The sequence below is a fragment of the Anticarsia gemmatalis genome, chromosome 8 (genome assembly GCF_050436995.1).
Source record: "Anticarsia gemmatalis isolate Benzon Research Colony breed Stoneville strain chromosome 8, ilAntGemm2 primary, whole genome shotgun sequence".
In the NCBI taxonomy this organism is placed as follows: Eukaryota; Metazoa; Arthropoda; class Insecta; order Lepidoptera; family Erebidae; genus Anticarsia; species Anticarsia gemmatalis.
The window spans coordinates 9,628,810-9,647,351 of record NC_134752.1 but is presented as its reverse complement, the minus strand read 5'-3'; the positions used below and the strand labels follow the sequence as shown (position 1 = coordinate 9,647,351).

At 35.2% G+C, this 18,542-nt stretch overlaps 1 protein-coding gene across 2 annotated transcripts in view; it reads left to right on the top strand.

The window, feature by feature from the left end:
* The window catches only part of LOC142975020 (voltage-dependent T-type calcium channel subunit alpha-1G-like), a 151,012-nt gene that overhangs the window by 28,078 nt on the left and 104,392 nt on the right, over window positions 1–18,542 (top strand). For both annotated transcript variants that reach the window (XM_076117647.1, XM_076117646.1), the window contains exon 2: window positions 8,891–9,003. The gene's annotated coding sequence lies outside the window, so the exon portion shown is untranslated. The remainder of the gene's footprint in view (window positions 1–8,890; window positions 9,004–18,542) is intronic.

Genomic DNA, 18,542 nt, shown 5'->3' with positions numbered 1-18,542 from the left:
AAGCTTTGTTTTTTATTATCATATTGATCGAATGGCTTCGAAAAAATAAAATACATTTTAATTACGAATATGCATTGTTGAGTTGAAAAGTTATGATAGGAAATACAATTCTTAGTTTAAGTCTATCCTCATAAGAAAATCACTTACGGTCACAATCGAGTTACCTACGTTTTGAACACAAGCTTTTAACTAAATTACATGGGCGACCTCAAACTTACTCAATTATGATGATATTAGTCCATCAGCTTATTGTATCACTAACATTGTACACTATGAATGTATTCGATAATCAATATTTTCAAGAGACATACATAGATTGAAATGCTTTACTGTATAGGTCACGGCTATCCACGTTATATTTTTCCTGAAATTTGTCATTCACTTTGCGGTGCCGAATGTCAGCATTGAAAATTTTACACAGTACCTCGATTCTCTATCACTATCGACTACCGACAACCGGCTAGCTATCAAATTTTGACATTTAGAATGTACTGCCAAAATGTTTCCTACGACACCCGTCAGAGGCGCTGATCAGATTTTCATACAAAATTTCTCGATGACAGTTCGGTTGTCGGTAGTCGATAGTAGTAGCGAATTGAGCTATTGACCTTCGTTTCTAGAATAAAGAAGTAACCAACAACGTTTTCAACTTATGTTACTTACTTAATTACAGTTATATAAATGGAAGCTTCGGCTGAGTAAAATAAAATCACTTTTAATGAGCACGTAAGTCATCACCCACAGCTACAATAAAAAAGTGTTTTTGCTGAATAAAATCGTGACGGGCGTTAGTAAAATCATTCATTTGTTACTAGGTATATGTTTAAATAAATATAATAAACATTGACGTGGCGTTTATTGGCGAAGCCCGTTGATTCCAGTATAAACAAGACGTGCGTTGGTTTATGCGAATTTGTCGCTGTTTATATACTTTCGCGTAAAAGATATAGAAATAGATAGCTTGCTGCCTGGGCGCTTACTATTCAACAAAAACGAAACTTCGCACAACATTTTGAAATTCTTACCACTTCATTCATCTCCAAGCTTTCACTTCAACCTCGCTAAAGTACAAAACCAAACACTAAGACACAATCATGATATGTAGTTATCGAACATTGAAGTCGTAACAAAACGTCGGATTTACGAAACATAGTAGGCCTACTGAACGATGATGACGAAGTAATACGCCGTGCTAAAAACAAAATAGAAAATGTTCTGATTTGTCAGTTCCAGAAAAATGTTTTTCTTTTGTTTCACGTACGTAAGTAACTGTTTTTCTCGTTTCATTATTATTGTTTAATGTGACAAATAGTCCAGTAGGACTAAAACCGACCGTGTATTAATCAATACAAAGTTTACCGTTGGTATATTGATTACAATATTTAGGCATTGTTAAATAATTTTTAAAAAATATTTTTATTATTAAAGTCGTCAATTTTTGTTGTATATTTTAGTTTAGTTAAAAAATAAAAACAACATACTAGTCAATATAATTGTCATTACCACTGAAACAGATTCTAATACTCGGTATCTCTTGTAAAACAATTATCAATAAATATTTTACTTCTGTGTAAAGCGCGTATCGCCTCGGGTGGCAATCGCGGTTCCGATATTGTTATGTCATTTTCAGACATTACGTAACGAATAAAAATAATATTTTTTCTCAAATCAAACGATATGAACGAAATATACATCTATCTATGTGACAATAGGAAGTTTAATTATAGAAAAAGGACTCTGAGAACTTGATTTTTTACCTATGTAATGCACGGTACATGACATAGGTCAAATAGCGTATAGACATTCGATTATAAAACCCTGATAATAGTCGTAAATAACACAACAGTCATCTACAAAATTAAAATTAGGTCTAATGGGCACAGTAACTAGGCGGTAGTTTTACAAAATTTCAGGAAGCCTGTATCAAAGATGACTTGAAAACATATCGCCATAAACGCTATATTTCTTAATACTAAAAGGACGCATTTATAAAAAAATCCCGCTTGTACCATTACTGAGATGGCACATTACCCCATATAAAGTTTCCTATCGATAGAAAAACCGGTCTTTAATAAAGGAAAATATTATTTCATAATGGAAAGCAGATTTCCCTTGTTATTACTTAACTTTCCGTTTGTATTAAGTTCCTGGGTACGGCAATTTAGTTTGCATGCTCTGTTGGCTCTGTAACTAGTGAACTAGTAACTGGTTAATTTGTAGCCACTAAAAGAAAAACAAGTCAGATTGTTACTGAGTTTATAAAGTTAGGAATTTGTATATTTGTTTAACGAAAATTACTGATTGTTTTAAATTGGTTATTAAATTTAAATTGGTAATTGCGTAAATATCGTTAGTAGCTTAAAGCTTTCCATTTTACTAATAAAGTCCATTTTTAGATATTGATGGAAACCTCAAAACATGTTTTGTAAAAACTTTGTAGAATCTGTTAAGATATTATTTATCATCTACAAAGTATGAAGGCGGGCCATATCCCCGTTGTAGTGCGTAAGTCAACTTACGCGGGATCGTGTCGTGGAATGTATCATCACAATAATATTTCAAACACACTGTATTTTTGTAGCTTTGAATTAATTTCATTGTTCGTCATAGGACTGTGTTCATACGTCCAATACATGCGCAAACTAAACTATTTTTCAAAAAAATAAGCGTCATAACGAAAAGACATTCAGAAAATATTTTTGTAAAGTTCGGAAACTCCGTGTGATCGTTTGACGCAGTCGATGCGTGTTTTATCGTTCACTCATATTTAGACGTCAGTGCAGAGTGACGACATCAAACAAACTGACACGTGGACCACTGATTGAGACCGCGATGAGGTGAAGGCGAGAAAACACATTCGTCGATGTAAATAATATTTCGGATATAAAACAGAGTAGCGGCAACATTACCAAATTGATTTCGAAGCTTAGGTGCTATTGATAATTTTTATTTAAAAAAATTACGTCGTCATCTTACCCTAACTGGAAATGTACAAGAAAATCTAGGAAAAGTTTTAAAATGAAAACTTTAACTTAACAATTTAAACACATTTTCATTAAATTCACAACTTGATTTAGGGCAATATTATTCTTAAAAACAATGATTAATTTTTAAAACGAATACTAAAACTAAAAAAACAACAATATTAAAAATCTAAAAATATCTTAATTTTGTTTTTACTTAGTACTTAGTCTCTACGACATTTGAATTACTGACTGATACAACATAAATAAGACATACGAACTGACGGGTAACGGTCACAGGATATTATATTATCATTCTATACAAAGATCCAAGCGGATATTAACTGTATGTTGGAGATATTTCGAACATTTCTTCGGCCGATATTTTGATATTCAATTCAACATAGATATTCAATGAATATCAACACAACATACTACTTATTATTACTGAATAATAAGTAGTATGCTTATCAAAATCGCCGATCTTTATATACCACATTTATATATCCCCTTATGCACAAGAAAGTACCTAACACACTATTAACGTATCATTCTTCTACTGTAAGAAGTAAAGTTGAGTCTATCGGAGTATGATTTAATTTAAGTGCGGATTTGTTGATTTGCATTTTCTCAAGAAAAACCCTCCGAGACTGTTCTAAACACCTCCGAGACTCATAAGGTCCAATGTTTTCTGTCACTATTAGTACAGGTGATATTTTTTAGAAGTATTGTTATTTTAAGATCTTCTGGGATCTTTCATAAAGACATAACAGTATTCTCATAGCATTTAATGAACAAAGTATTATTTTGACTAAACATTAGGAACGATAGTAATCGTTTTACGTATAACTATAGTACCATTTTAAGGTTTTAGTGCAAGTAGTTTGGCCAGAATTCACATCAATATTTCAGCTTTGAGCAGGTGTATTTTGCAAACTTATTCACGAAGTATAAATGCAGATAATATTATTACCTAGAGTACTGAATTTCAAGTTTATTCGGCTGCAAATAAAAATATACGTTGTTTATTTATATTGCCGGTGGCACTGCATATTGTATGAATTTATTCATGTAAAGTAGGAACAGCTTTTACATAGCCAACACTCGTTACAATCATGCTTCTTAAATGTTCCCTGTTACAATAATAATTTATGTGTCCCAGTATTTGTGACGAAGTATCTTAGCACATGAAGCCCGATCGCTGTATTTTTGTTTAAACGCCTTATCAGCGTATCCCTTTATTTATTGATGAAAACCGTATGAAAATATTTTAAGCAGTGTTTGAGTATATCGCCAATAGGGAGACAGACGCGGTTATAGAATATTTTTTACAAAAATAATATGTACAGATATTCAAGAAGGAACTATTTTCGTTTACATAATTGTCTTTTGTTCCTACAAAATGGCCTCTCATAGTCTAAATATAAGTACACCACACTTAGATACAGTACATTATTTCCGTCAGTTTATAATAGAGCAAACTAGGGCCTGCGACATCCGTACAACAATCCTTTCGGGTCGGAAGTCAAAGTTCCTGTGTTTAGCAAAATTGTAGTCGCAAAGCCCGCATGTTCGAGACGACGATAACAATTGTCAGGTTATCAGTCTATTGTGGGAACGTGCAATACCATTTGTGCAAGTTGATGGATCAAAGCTGGCGGTATCAAAAAGACAGGATTTCATGTGTGGGAACGACAGCTGCGAAATGACAGGGATGCTTCGTTTAATAGCAGAATTTGTAATTGGTTTTGTATTGTCAAAAATCATTCTTCTCCTATTGGTTTAATAATAGATCTCTTTATTCATTACAACGAAACGAAAGTCTTTTATAAAAAGTATGATCGAATTTTTTTACAGCCACGTCGTAATATTAAATGTGTGTTTATATTTAAAACACTTGTACAGACGTTTGTATTATTGAGTGTGTCTATTCTTTGATAGTGAGCTCATGAATATCAATGTCACGTGTATTGATACGGGTATTTGCTTAAAATAATACCGTTTTATAAGTGTTCATTTCTAAAACAGTTATTGAAACGTTCTATTCTCGGAAACTGAATACAATTGAATATGTTAATTCGAAAAAGGTACTTATCTTATGTCTTTGTTATGTGAAATGTTCCCTTTTCGAATTGAATTATATTTAAACAGTATTGCACTGTAATCTACATAGATTAGTATATTTACTTTAAACAGACATTTAACAATTGAATTCTCGAAATACAGAAACACATGTCTAGTATCAAAACACATTAGCCATTTGAGCATTCATTTTATCGTAGTACAGTGGCTTAGTACATCTATTTTACGTTTGAAACCCTGTATTACATTATTCGATTCACTCAGTGTGTTCATTACTAGCGCGGAGATACGAGAATGCAGTGATAAATCTCTACGAACACGTATTGGATAAACTACAAATGTTACTAGCTAATGCATAACTTGATAACTAAAAGCTTTGCTACGTCAGTGTGTAATCCAAGGCCGGTATTGTACCGACGTTTGCTGAACTACGCGCAAAACAATGTTGCATATACAAATACTACGAACTTGTATTTGTTGATTGATTTTGTTCGTGATATTATTTATTTATTTTTTATTCGTAGCTTCGCTAAAAAATAATAATAACGCCCTTATTGTTTAAAACTTACTGGAATAAAAAAATATGTAGGTATTGAGACTGCTAGTTTATTATTCAAGGGCTGAGTTATAACGTTACTTTCAAACACCGCCTAAGCGCCTCTTTACTAAGTTTAGGCATGACCTCGGGTTATATTCAGTAATCAGCCAAAACCTGGCTATTCCACTTAAGGCCGAAAGGAAATATTTCAGGCTTCTTCATTCACAGCTTCTCGAATTGAAGTCTGCATAGAAAACTCCAGAAAGGTAGATTTCAATAAACCTCTTGCGGACCCGAGTTTCTCACAAAACTGAATTAGTATTCCTGTACCGTCCAGTCGAATAAATAAGTAAATGTTTACCTCGATGCAAAGCCTTTGAGCTCTGTGTTCGTGTCCGAGCCATTTGCTTCCATATCAAAGTGCGAATGAGATATACATATGTTTGTTTGTTAATTTGCTGCAAATGAAAAGTCGAGTGTAGAATATGTCCGCGACGAAACATAAATTCCATCTTTTAGTTCTTTAGTGTACAATTTGATTAAGCTTGTAGATAGAAATAGCGTTGTAATAGAAAAGGTTTGTTTACATTAAATAAGCGCAGGTTGCATTTGTAACGTTAGTTGTTTGCGTTTTTAGATTAAACATTTATAGGAGATAACTACAAATTACTTGAGACTTTCATATTGAAAATACACTTCAATAATACATTATAGCATTAGTATATTTCATAAGTACTATACTTTAAAGTGACACGTCAACGCACGAAAGATTAAAGTCTGATTGGAATAATATGTGCAATTCTTTTTACAGCATATAGTATAAAAAAATATAATATCGCTGTGGCCGCACTGAAGACCGAATTTGAATAATTTGGGAGCCCTCTAAAGGCAATATTAAATAGATCTTCAGATATTACCGAGCACTAGCATTCAATGCATAATCAAGACCGTTTCATGCCGGGGAGGGTCCTTGTGATGCTAAGCAGCGGCTTAACGGGCTCTACGGTAAAGTGGCACGGGTATTATATGCAATTAGTGGCCGGCATTGACCACATGACGATGCTTAGTTCAGATTGATTGTTGAGAGGTTATAAATACCATTAATAAATGAGAAAACTTACAGAGATGAGAGATAATTTTTGAAATAATGTTTCTTTAAGCGCTCTTAGATAAAAGGTAACTCTATAAGAAAGATTTAAGAGCAAACCATGAAAATAATTAATTGCAACTTCCGCTACTGGTGTACTGTACACTCAATGTTTATTTATTGGGACCTATTTTTCAAAGGCATCATAGGCACATGTCCAGCTAAAACAAGTGCGTGACTACAAAAATCATCAAAACTGAAAACAAAATTATACTGATGCAAATAAGTTTGACATAGCCTTGGATCGTAAAACGCACCACACACGTTTTTTCATAAACTTACAGAAAACAATATCGTAATCACTAAATTCATAGGCCTCAAACATTGTAGGAAGTACGAATAAAAGAAAAACTAGTTTGAAAGGATTTTAAGTATTTGCCATTGCGTCAAGTTATTTACGTTCTGACTATATTTAGCAACTTTGGTTACTGACGTTGAAGTTTTTATTCTAACTCTATATTTTAACAATAGCTGCTATTGTTAAAACATAGAATAGAACCTTTACAAGTCAAAACAGATACAGTTATCATCCGTACAATCTAAGACGTGGAACGATCGTTCTTTTAGTGCTACGAGTATATTATCGTGATACGAAGCGGTTATGTTGCGTGATTTGCAGTAGTCAGCAAACAGCAGTTACAATCGCACGTCTTCAATAAAAGTACATACCTGATACAGACATTATCAAGCTTAACTACATGAGTAGAAAATATATCTTTCAGTTTTGCCAAACATCCATTAAACTACTAAATTAAGAGGTAGTATGTATTTTACACGTGGACTTACAATTACAATCAGTTTTCGGTCCGTATGAATGATGTATAAACGGCGAAATGATTTTAGATTATTGATTGATGGAAGGGAATTGTTCTCTGATTAATAAAGGCTACATTATCTTGTAAGTAATTGATTAGAGAAACTAGAATGAGTTCCAAAATGTTTTCTAAAACAACGGCGAAATTGAATCGTATTAATCGAATGCAAAACAGCTTAATCTTTCCTTCATTGGTGTTCCACGTAATTTATTCGCTGAACGCAGCGCTGCGGGCGGTGTGCGGGCGTTGTGCGGCCGGACTGTTGTTTCAACAATAAATTGATTTATGCGCTCCCCGTATTTGTAATACGTCTATTTTAATATATTAGACAGGAATGTCTATGAGTTCCGACTGAAAATAGAACTGCTACCATTGCGAAGTGCATAGTTCGGTAAATCTGGATTGCTTTGTTTGATTCGCTCGTGCATAATAGCCCTGATTTAATGGTACTTTTGTGAAGTCATTGCAACCGCTTGCCAAATTAATGCTTCAATTATTATTGTGAGTACAAAGAAATAAAAAAAGGTATCTAATAAAACTTCAAAAGCGTTTATTGCAAATAAAAAGAGCAACAAAATACCACTTATTATGCTAATGAAAGTTTACAATTCTCTTATTATTTTTCCAGACTCAAAGAAACGCAATAATGGAAATAAAATAACGCCACTTAAATAATAAATATACAAATGTTTGTGAATACAAAGACTACAGAGTAAATAGAGTTCATTCTCTACTATCCATATAGTTTTAGAGGCTTTTACAATATCTTTTATTCTTATTTTTTCAAAGTAGTGTGTCATTATAATGTTTACCGAAGATTCATAGATTGATTGAGAAAAACCAGTCAATATTATTATTTTACTAGGCGTTGACTTTATTTTTATGATTTTAATCAAATATCTCAAATTTTATTAAAAAAATGTTTTGTTTCAAACCGTAAAAATATAGTAGACGTAACATAGAACTACAATTGCTGTTTTCAATCAACGTTAATTACCAAGATATTAGAACAAATTTCTACTAAAACTATCTATCAGCCAAATCGACGTTTCTAAAGCAAAATCAATTTATACATCTAAACATGTCAAACAGAAAACGTTTGCTACTGCAAATTACTAACGCAATACAGATACATGGAGCACTGACTGACACTCCATTAAAGGCACGGCATACAATCAACATCTATCCATCAATTTATATAACCGAGCTTAATTAAAACCGTCTTTTGTACTTCAAAAATTCAATTACGAAACTTTGACTGAAATCTTGTTTTAAAAAATGGAGTTTGTTTTAGTTTTATTTCTTTATAATAAAGTGTAGATAAAAGATGTTTCACTTGTTTCAGATTCACCTGTCTTTTCGTGATAGCTAACTAAATTAAAAGTTTCTTGGATTGGGTGCATTGTGCCGAACGAAGTTTGATTAAATTCTTCCAACTGTTCAGTTCGGCTAATAAAGGTGAGTGATCAGTGTTTTCTATACACATGATTTAATGTTTTCTTTTATGTTTAATTAGTTACTAAGAAACTTGCGTATTAAAGTTTTTATTAAAGAAATTATAATATAAATTCGACCCCGAATCGATTAGATTTTTAACTTTGAAATTAATAGCAATTGAAATTGGTTTGTTTGCAAGCTTATTGGAAACCATATTAGTTGCCATTGTCAGTATAACCTTCCCCAAAATGTCACATAACCCAAGATAATAAATCATAATTGCATTCATTTCCGTGTCAGATACGAACAACGCAAGCCTTCAAAAATGATAGAACAGAATTAATACACGAACAGTCACATCCTGATTCCCACTCATTCATCTGATCGACATCATGAACGCTTGACTTGGCGTTTGTAGCACAATTAGAACCGTTTGTTCTGAGTCGTTGCGTCCACAAACAGCCACAAAGTGATACATTCGACCGCGTTTAGGCAGATGCCGTCGACACAACGTTTGCACTCCACCAAGCCGCTTACTTGAGCTTACAGTGAGCTCTTCAGACGAAATAGTGCGCTGTGCCTAATTTAAATGACTGCTGTTAGGGATACGTAGAGTTGCCTTGCTTTTGTTACTATATTGGTGACTTTGCTTGCTGTGCCCCAGAGCACAATGTCATTACAAACTTAAAACTTTTAGGTATAATTTGTTAATACAGTCTTGAAAATCTACTATTCAAATGGCATCCCCAGCAATTACTTAAAGTCAGCAATAGTCCTTACTTACTTTACCTTACTCCTACCTGACAAATATATTACGAAACAGATTTGCCATGTTCACGTCAAAGAAGCAATAACACACAATTACAGTATAACACTGGTAAAAATTATACAATGTTAATAAACCAAGTAGTACTCACATTGTACCTTGTACCTAGCCACAATGAAACTACATTATGTTGTGTAATATTAAGTAACTTGCATTATTCAAATTGTCTAAGGGCATTAACCCCGCCGGAGCTGCAATTTGAGCTGTTTAAAAATTAAACAGCTTACTTAAACAACTCGTACTAACCAACCTCGTGTGGTACTCGTATAAAACTAGCTTATATTGTATATTAGTATTGTCTTTACTGCTATAAAACTACTAGCTTCGCTCGCGGGTTATATGTTTATTTGTTTTGTTCAAAACATAATAATAGCTCATGACTTTCTCCGGAACACATTAACTATAAATTGGTGCAATCGTTGGGCGTGAAATAAGGAAAAGACACATTAACATTTACATTATTAGTATGCTAATACTCATGTTACCTCGCTGATTTATCTGCCTGGCATTTATATATTAGTAACTTAAAAAACTCAGCAGATTTAGCTAAAATTTGTCATTAGATCTTCGAAAAGATCCTCATCCTTGTTATATTATTTTACACAAAGAGCACTTTTTTACCGCGGATACAGTAACTAGTAGAAACTAGTTCATGATACTCTACTAACCAGTTCAAATTAATATTCTCAAAGCTATCGTTACCTATAAGAGACGATATGAACATTATCGGCTCTTGGTCCACAGGTACGCTATAACACTAACTGTCGGTATTATGCAAACTACAGTGAGTCTGATGCTCATTATACAGTCAACTTATACTGCCCCTATGAAAACTAATTAGGTGAGTTTCGCATTTATGCGATCATTAACTGTCAATGCTAATTTGAATGAAGCCCAAGTATAACAGTCGTGATATTATGCATGTATGTTTTATTTGTTAGGATCAGTGACTGGATTCTCTACTACTATCGACTAGCGCGATTCTGTACAGTCGGTACGGTCGAGTATCGAAAGTTTGACATTTAGAATATACTGCTAAAATAGTTACTACGACGCCCGTCAGAGGCGCTGATCCGATTTTCATACAAAATTTATCGATGACAAGCCGGTTGTCGGTGGTCGATAGTAGTAGAGAATCCAGCTACTGCTAGATAGTCTTGCACCAATAAGAGGTTAGGATACATATATACAACTGTATTATATGTTTACTTTCTGATTCTAAAGATAACAAATACTGGTAATAAAACATAGTATACAGCAGTATGTTCCCTGATACTCACCTGAGACTCTTAAATAAATAAATATTAAAGCAAAAGTAAAGACCGGAAGCTATTTGAGTAATGAAAAAAGTAATAAGCGAAATTTTTATTTATGCATAACACAGTAACAAACATCATTATAAATATTCACATCAGAAACAGTAAAACGAACAAAATACACATTTTAATATTACACCGGCAAAAGTTTATTCGCCGTTGATCGAGTGAAAAACTCTTTTATTTGATACGTGCGAATTTAAAACGAATTCTCTGTGCCTTTTCATATTTATGTTAATGTATTTCAAAAGCTATTTTACGAGTTTGCGGGCAACTTGTACACATGCACATATGTAAAACTGGGTAACTTATTTTTTCGTACAATATGGAGGTCGACTTTCGCATGAAAACTATTATTAAATGATGGTAATACCTATTGCAACAATGACACCACGATTGAAACTTTTTAATAATAGTTTTCTGCACAGGCGATACAATGGAGTATATTAAAATGTTCCTTTTTGTTAAGAATAGTTTTTACGGCGTTCGCTCGAGGCGCTTATCTAGTCGGTTATCGAAAATGGACATAAGAATAGAATCACGTTATAGTTTTATGTATATTTTAAAGCACTCCAAACAAATTGACTTACAAAAACCTTACATAAACTAGGACGAGCCAAACAAAATGTAACATTTTAGTCACTAAAATCGTACGAAACATCTACCTAGTAACCGAAATATACTCGCTAAAATCCATCGTACGTTCACTCTATCAACCGAGGGATCAACATCGCAGTACCTAACTAAATTCATCAATCCGCGCCCTCATTTATCCCCGAATCCCTCATAAAGTTTGCTCTTTATAACACTAATATTATAATAAGGTTTCGTACAAAAGCCGTGTGATAAATGACATCTGAATGTATAAAGTACGCTAGATGGTTTTATTACATTCGTGTCAATAATAAGCTTTTGCCTCTTTCGGTTATTTTACGAATACTGAGTTGTGAGCCATTCGTCGTGAGCCGTCGTCGTTTTTTTTTACGTATTCAGCTGTATAAGGATTTAATGTCTGGTTATAGTCTTTGAGCGGAGTACGGTAATCATCGTGAATTACTAGCAGTGACGAATGTTTATTGAAATTGATTATAGCTCTATTTTACTTTGACATAAATCAACCACAGCGTTTACTTTGTTTTAGGTTTCTCTTTACGCATTGAAATAATAGTGTTTTTACTAAGGGAATAGGCAGAGACCAAAGAACACAATTGGCTAGGATTAATACGAATTTCTTTGTGATCGAACGGCACCAAAGGGGTTTGTCGTTCTGATACACTTATTAAATTTTTATTTACTTTCTAGATTTATCTATAATAATTTGAATAATGATAAATTTAGTTCGTTAATAAAATAAACTATAATTCCATGTAAACAATACAGATAATCTGGTAGTTACGCAATACGCATGTAACACAGCGTTTATTGATTCAGTGTCAGTTATTACGTTCGCACTGATACAAACAATGGGATTACATTATTAATACGCACCGCCATTGTTTTAGTTCCCGCTTGATACAAGATCAAATAGATAGTTGTTACAATAATAAACTAATAGGAATTATACTGAATATCGGATTAACTGTTCGCGACTTCGTCTGCTTTTATTTAGATAGGTGCATTATATGAAGTAATTGATGTTTGTAAGTTACAGTACTACAGTTGAAAATAGATCTATGATAGTCCTTTTCCGACTAAGTTTTTTCTTTGAAGTAAGTAGATACTTAACACGCGCCTTTGGGTAAAATATACTTTTTTTTTATCTAGCCAATTTCTGTGTCCCACTGCTGAGCGAAGGCCTCTCCCCTAGACTTCATGTACATATACTTACTTGACAAAATTGCATTAATTTTTTTTGTAGTTGTTACCACATATATGAATGAAAACTCTTTATTGTACATAAAGGAAATACGAACAAACTTAAAATAAACTTAAAATAAAAGTACAATTGGCGGCCTTATCGCACAGTGGCAATCTCTTCCAGGCAACCATTGGATGGAGAGATATAAAAGCAGTTGAATGAAGGAGGGCAGTACAATTGAGTGTAGATAGTGAATATATAAATATTGACATATACGTATATAAAAGAGTAATATAAACATACATATATATAAATGATACACAAATAATATATTTAAAATACATACTTAATAAATACATAAAATAAATAATTAATTTTGTAGCGAAAGGTAGTGTTCCTTAACTTGTTTTTTAAAAATGGGTAAGGATTGAGCACGTCGTATTGACACTGGTAGTGCATTCCACAATCGTACAGCTTCAACAGAAAATGATCTATCAACAAACTTTGTGGAATGCACTGGCATCTTCAATCTTAAATTTTCTGATGATCGCAGGAGTCTTGAATGCGTGTCATGCAAGAAATCGAAACGTTCTTTAAGGTATGGGGGCGCTAAGGGATTAAACAATATATTGTACAAAAGAGAGAGAATGTGAGCATTCCGGCGTGAACGTAGGGGTAACCACTTGAGCTTACGTCTGTATTCAGAAATATGATCATACTTGCGTAAACCAAATATGAATCTAATAAAGAAGTTTTGAAGTCGCTCAAGTTTATTCAATTGGTCCTCGGTGAGATCAAGATAGCTGACATCAGCATAATCAAGAACGGGAAAAAGAAGGGATTGTACTAACGCAACTTTAGTCGTGATGGGAAGAAAATTACGCAGTCTGCGCAAAGACCCCGCCGAAGCGAATATTTTGCGACTGACGTGTTGGATTTGAGGAACCCACGACATCTTCTTATCAATGAAGATACCCAAATTCTTAACTTTGTCACTGTATGGGATATCAATACCGTCACAAGACACGGGGGGTATCAGTGACCAGTCGATTCTCGAGATCATTCTCGAACTGCCAACAACAATTACCTGGGTCTTATCCGGGTTGACCTTTAACCCGTACGACTTGCTCCAGTCACAAATTCGCATCATGTCGGTGTTTATAGTTTGAACAGCTTCCGTCAACCTATCTAGAGGAGCGTGGGAGTAAATCTGTAGATCATCTGCGTAGAGGTGGTAGGAGGAAGTCAAGAAGTTAGAAATTGAGTTGATAAAAACTGCGAAGAGAAGAGGGGATAAAACGCCGCCCTGCGGAACGCCAGCATATGACGGGCACCATGCGGAGATCGTGTTATCGATGCTGATACGTTGCCGGCGCCCAAACAGGTAACTACGAAACCAGTCAACCGCTGTTGGAGATACGTTAAGAGAGCATAGTATCCCGAGAAGTACATCAAAGTCAACAGTGTTAAAAGCGTTGCTAAAGTCTAGCAATGCAAGCACTGTTAGATGACCACCTTCCATTGCTGACCTAATGTCTTCCGTAATATGAACCAGGGTTGTGGTGGTACTGTGGCCGGGACGGAAACCAGACTGGAGCGGGTTAAGGAGTTGGTTTTCGGAAAGAAAGGAACTAAGCTGATCATGAACGAGGCGTTCAAGAACTTTAGACAGGAAAGGTAGGATAGAAATGGGCCGGTATTCAGAGAAGGATGAAGGGTTACATTTTTTAGGTAGAGGTGTGATTTGGGCGTCTTTCCAAGCTGATGGGAAGATGCCCCTGGAGATGGAGAAATTAAGGATATGACAAATGACAGGGAGTATCTCATCAAGGATAGGAAGGATCATATTACGGCTGACGCAATCGGTACCTATTGCATTCGAGGTAGTAGATAGGATGCTTTTCTTAACGTCACAAGCAGCAAATTGATGAAAGTCAAATGGGAAGCAATCGGGAGTCGAACTTAGTGAAAGAGATTTTAGAGTATTATCTTTTAGTAAGGGGTCAAAGTTGGGTAATGTAGTGAAATGCTGGTTTAAAGCGTTCAAATCGAGAGATTTAGGAATCGTGTCTTGGCGCGATTTGCCGACTCCCAATGATCTCAGAAATTTCCAGACTTTGGCTGGATCTCCGTTTTCGACAGATGCATGAATATGTCGGCGTTGTGCATTCCTACACACCTTACTGCAGTGATTACGTATTGCGACATATTTATTCCAATTAGCGTTGGTTGGACGACATTTAAATTTCGTTTTAGCAGCAGCTTTCTTGGAGAGTAATGATTTAATGTCGTCCGTCAGCCAAGGTGACGGAAGATGTTTCACTCTTATTTTACGCAATGGTGCATGAGTGTCGTAGAGTTTTATCAGACTGGAGGTCAATAGCTCAACTTTCTCGTCTACATTTTCGGAATCAAAGAGAGAATCCCAGACAATGTTGTTGACATCCGCACGAAGATTTGCCACATTCATTTCACGAAAGTTGCGCTGCACCAGGATTTTAGGTTTAGGTTTCGGAGGTCGGACACGGTAAGACAAGAAGAGGAGGTCATGATAGGAAAAAGCATCTGCAGAACACTGACCATGCTTGGAAACACGATGAGGGGAAGAAATAAGGATAAGGTCAAGCAGGGACGGAGTACAGTTAGGAAAATGATGAGTAGTATTAAGAGGAAGTATGGAGAGGTTATTGGAGTCGACAATTGATTGGAGTGCATAGGAACGGTGATCATTTTTGAGGAGGCAGGTGTTGAAATCGCCCATGATTATGGTTTGACTGTACACGGGGAGAACATTTTCTAATAGAATTTCAAGAGAGGTGAAGTAATCTACACGTAAAGAAGGACTATAAAAAACACCGAGCAAAATTTTGGAGTGGAGAAGTTCAACTTCGAGAAAAAGATGCTCGCCAGCATTTGGTGGTGGGGGCTGCGGTGACATGCTAACTATGGAGAAAGGAATATTATGCTTAAGATAGATAGCCACACCACCCCCACCTCCCACTGCGCGATCGTTTCTAATAAGCTCATAGCCTGGGAGTGAATAAGCAGAGGAGACTAAGCATGGTTTAAGCCAAGACTCAGAAACAAGTATTGCATGAATATGTGTACAGTCGAAAGTAGCCAGCATATCCGGGAAATGGGCCGGAATACTCTGAGCATTAATATGGACCACATTAAAGTTCCTGGGAAAATCAGAAAACTGGGACGACAGTGTCTCAGCAAGAGATGGAACACTTACGAAGCTGGTATCACTACTTGCAGAAAAATATTCTTCATTATCTATGCTACTGTCTAATAGTGACATAAGTTAATTATTATAGTAAAGATAAATAACAATAAATAATTAATAAAAAATAAAATAGAAAATACAATAAAAATAAATATATAATATATATATAATAGAGGCTGATAAACAAAAGTTATTGCTCCATCTGCCGGCTGCGAGAACAAAACAGGTACATAAAAAAAAAATAATAATAATAATTAACACCTAACAACTAGTCCAGGTACGAGAAAGGAAAAAAGAAAACATAGAAATAATACGACAGTTTCTTAAACAGGATTGTATAGAATAAATAAAAGAAGAAAATAATAATATTAATAATGTTACTAATAATATGTGTATATAAATTTAAAAATACTAGAGTCGAGAGGTAAGAACGGTAAAAAATAGATTTTTAATATGGTAACATTAAGTATGAAGTGTCAGAAATGTCAGATGTCAAAGTCAGTCAAAGTCAAACGGGAGAATAAACATATATATTATAATATTTGTGGAAGGTAGAAGAAATGAATTATGCAAGTAAACATGCGAAGTATACCTGGACTAGTTATGAACTCGGATGACTTCACTTTTTGGGGGCTACTCGCTTCGATTTTGAGGCAACCAGTGGTTTGGGCCCCGAACTCGGCTTGGGCAACAGCTCGCCGACCCTGCACAGCTCGGCTTGTGTTGTCACACGGTGCCTCACGTCGTCCGGTCCCAGAACATGGATTGCACCATCCCGAGTCCAGCACTTGTTGACCCCGTACTTCTCACGAGCCGCCATGAACACATCGTGCCTGCTCTTGGTGAGGAACTCCGACATGGTGACTCCGGAACCCTTAAGCTTCGTCTTGGAGAACCACAGCTTATCACGCATCTCCAAGTCCCTCAACTTAACCAGTATTGGCCGGGGCTTCTTAGCCGAAGTCTTCCGCCCCATTCGCTGACAGCGCCTAATGTCATCATTGGAGAAATCACCAATGCCCAGCTGCTTGACAACGACGCTAGTGAGTGTTTGGGCAACGTCTTCATCCTTGGCAGGCTCCGTAACACCATGAAGCAGCAGTATCTTCCTCCGCCGCTGCATCTCCATGCTGTCGACTGTTCGTGCAAGCCCATCAATTTGCAGTTGCAGCATTGTCAGGGCTTGGGTAACAAATGCCCTGTACGCAGCAAAGTCGGAGGCCAGGCTGGAGACACTCAGAGGGGCGGACTTCAGTAGCTGCGCTTCAAAATCAGCCATTCTGCTGTTGATGCTGGTGCTGAGCTCATTCAGTGTTGCTTGCACGGTGTCCATTTTGTGTAGTTCAGTGTAGTCAATGGTAGATAGTGAGTAGTGAGAAGTGCAGAAGAGAAGGATTCAAGGAAGAGAAATATTGTAACCGGCAGGTAGATAGATGAATAAGAAATTAAAACATAAAATTGTATAAATAAGATAAAATAACTATTAAAATTTAATTAAAATACGCAGAGCAGAATTTTAGTTCCTTCTTCTTGCAACTACCCTCGCAACAAAAACAAATGTATTTCTAGATTTACCAGCCGATTCAAGATTTTTGGAAACATAATTTCAGCATAAACCAGTATTTACGCTATTTTTTGCCGCAATACCAATACTGTATATTTCCGACTATAAAAATGTATAAAATATCGTTCATACAAATAAAAAAGGATTATTATAAAACTCCGCAGCAACATCAATCATTCAACTTTAAACCAATACATTAACTAATAACAAGATTGTTTCGTAACTGAACTATGATCTTTCGCAGAGCAGATAGCAGGAACAAAAGTGTATTGTTAAAGGCATAATCGCCACGGAACCGCGAGATAGCAGCAAGATACGCGTATATAGTGAAACTGGCCTAGTTTACACCCCACTCGTTCTTGCAACGGGTTGAATAGTGCTTTCTTGACTAAATGAATGTTGCGCCTTCAATGTGGTTACTGACTGACGGCTTTGCGTATAACTGGAGATGAAACGTAAATTGATTATATCTGAAATAGTAATGGCTGATGTAGGTAGTTGCTGTTTAAAAAGCCTTTTTAATAGGTTCTAAGAATAAGATTAAGTTTTTAGAAATCATATCTATAATATAATATAGGCTTCTGATTTTCCCAGCACATTAATATTAAGGTACACTGGACTCCATCCAACTGAATTTAATTTCGAGAAAAACCTAGGAATTTATGAATTAATCTTGCAATGCATTTTTATACCAAACAAATTAACATTTATTAATTTAGGCGCGAACAAAATACTCAAAAAGACGTTGAACCATTTTTAATACATATTTTAACAAAAAGCTTCAACGGTTTAGGATCAAAATCGAATTAGTTAGTTTGATAAACTTA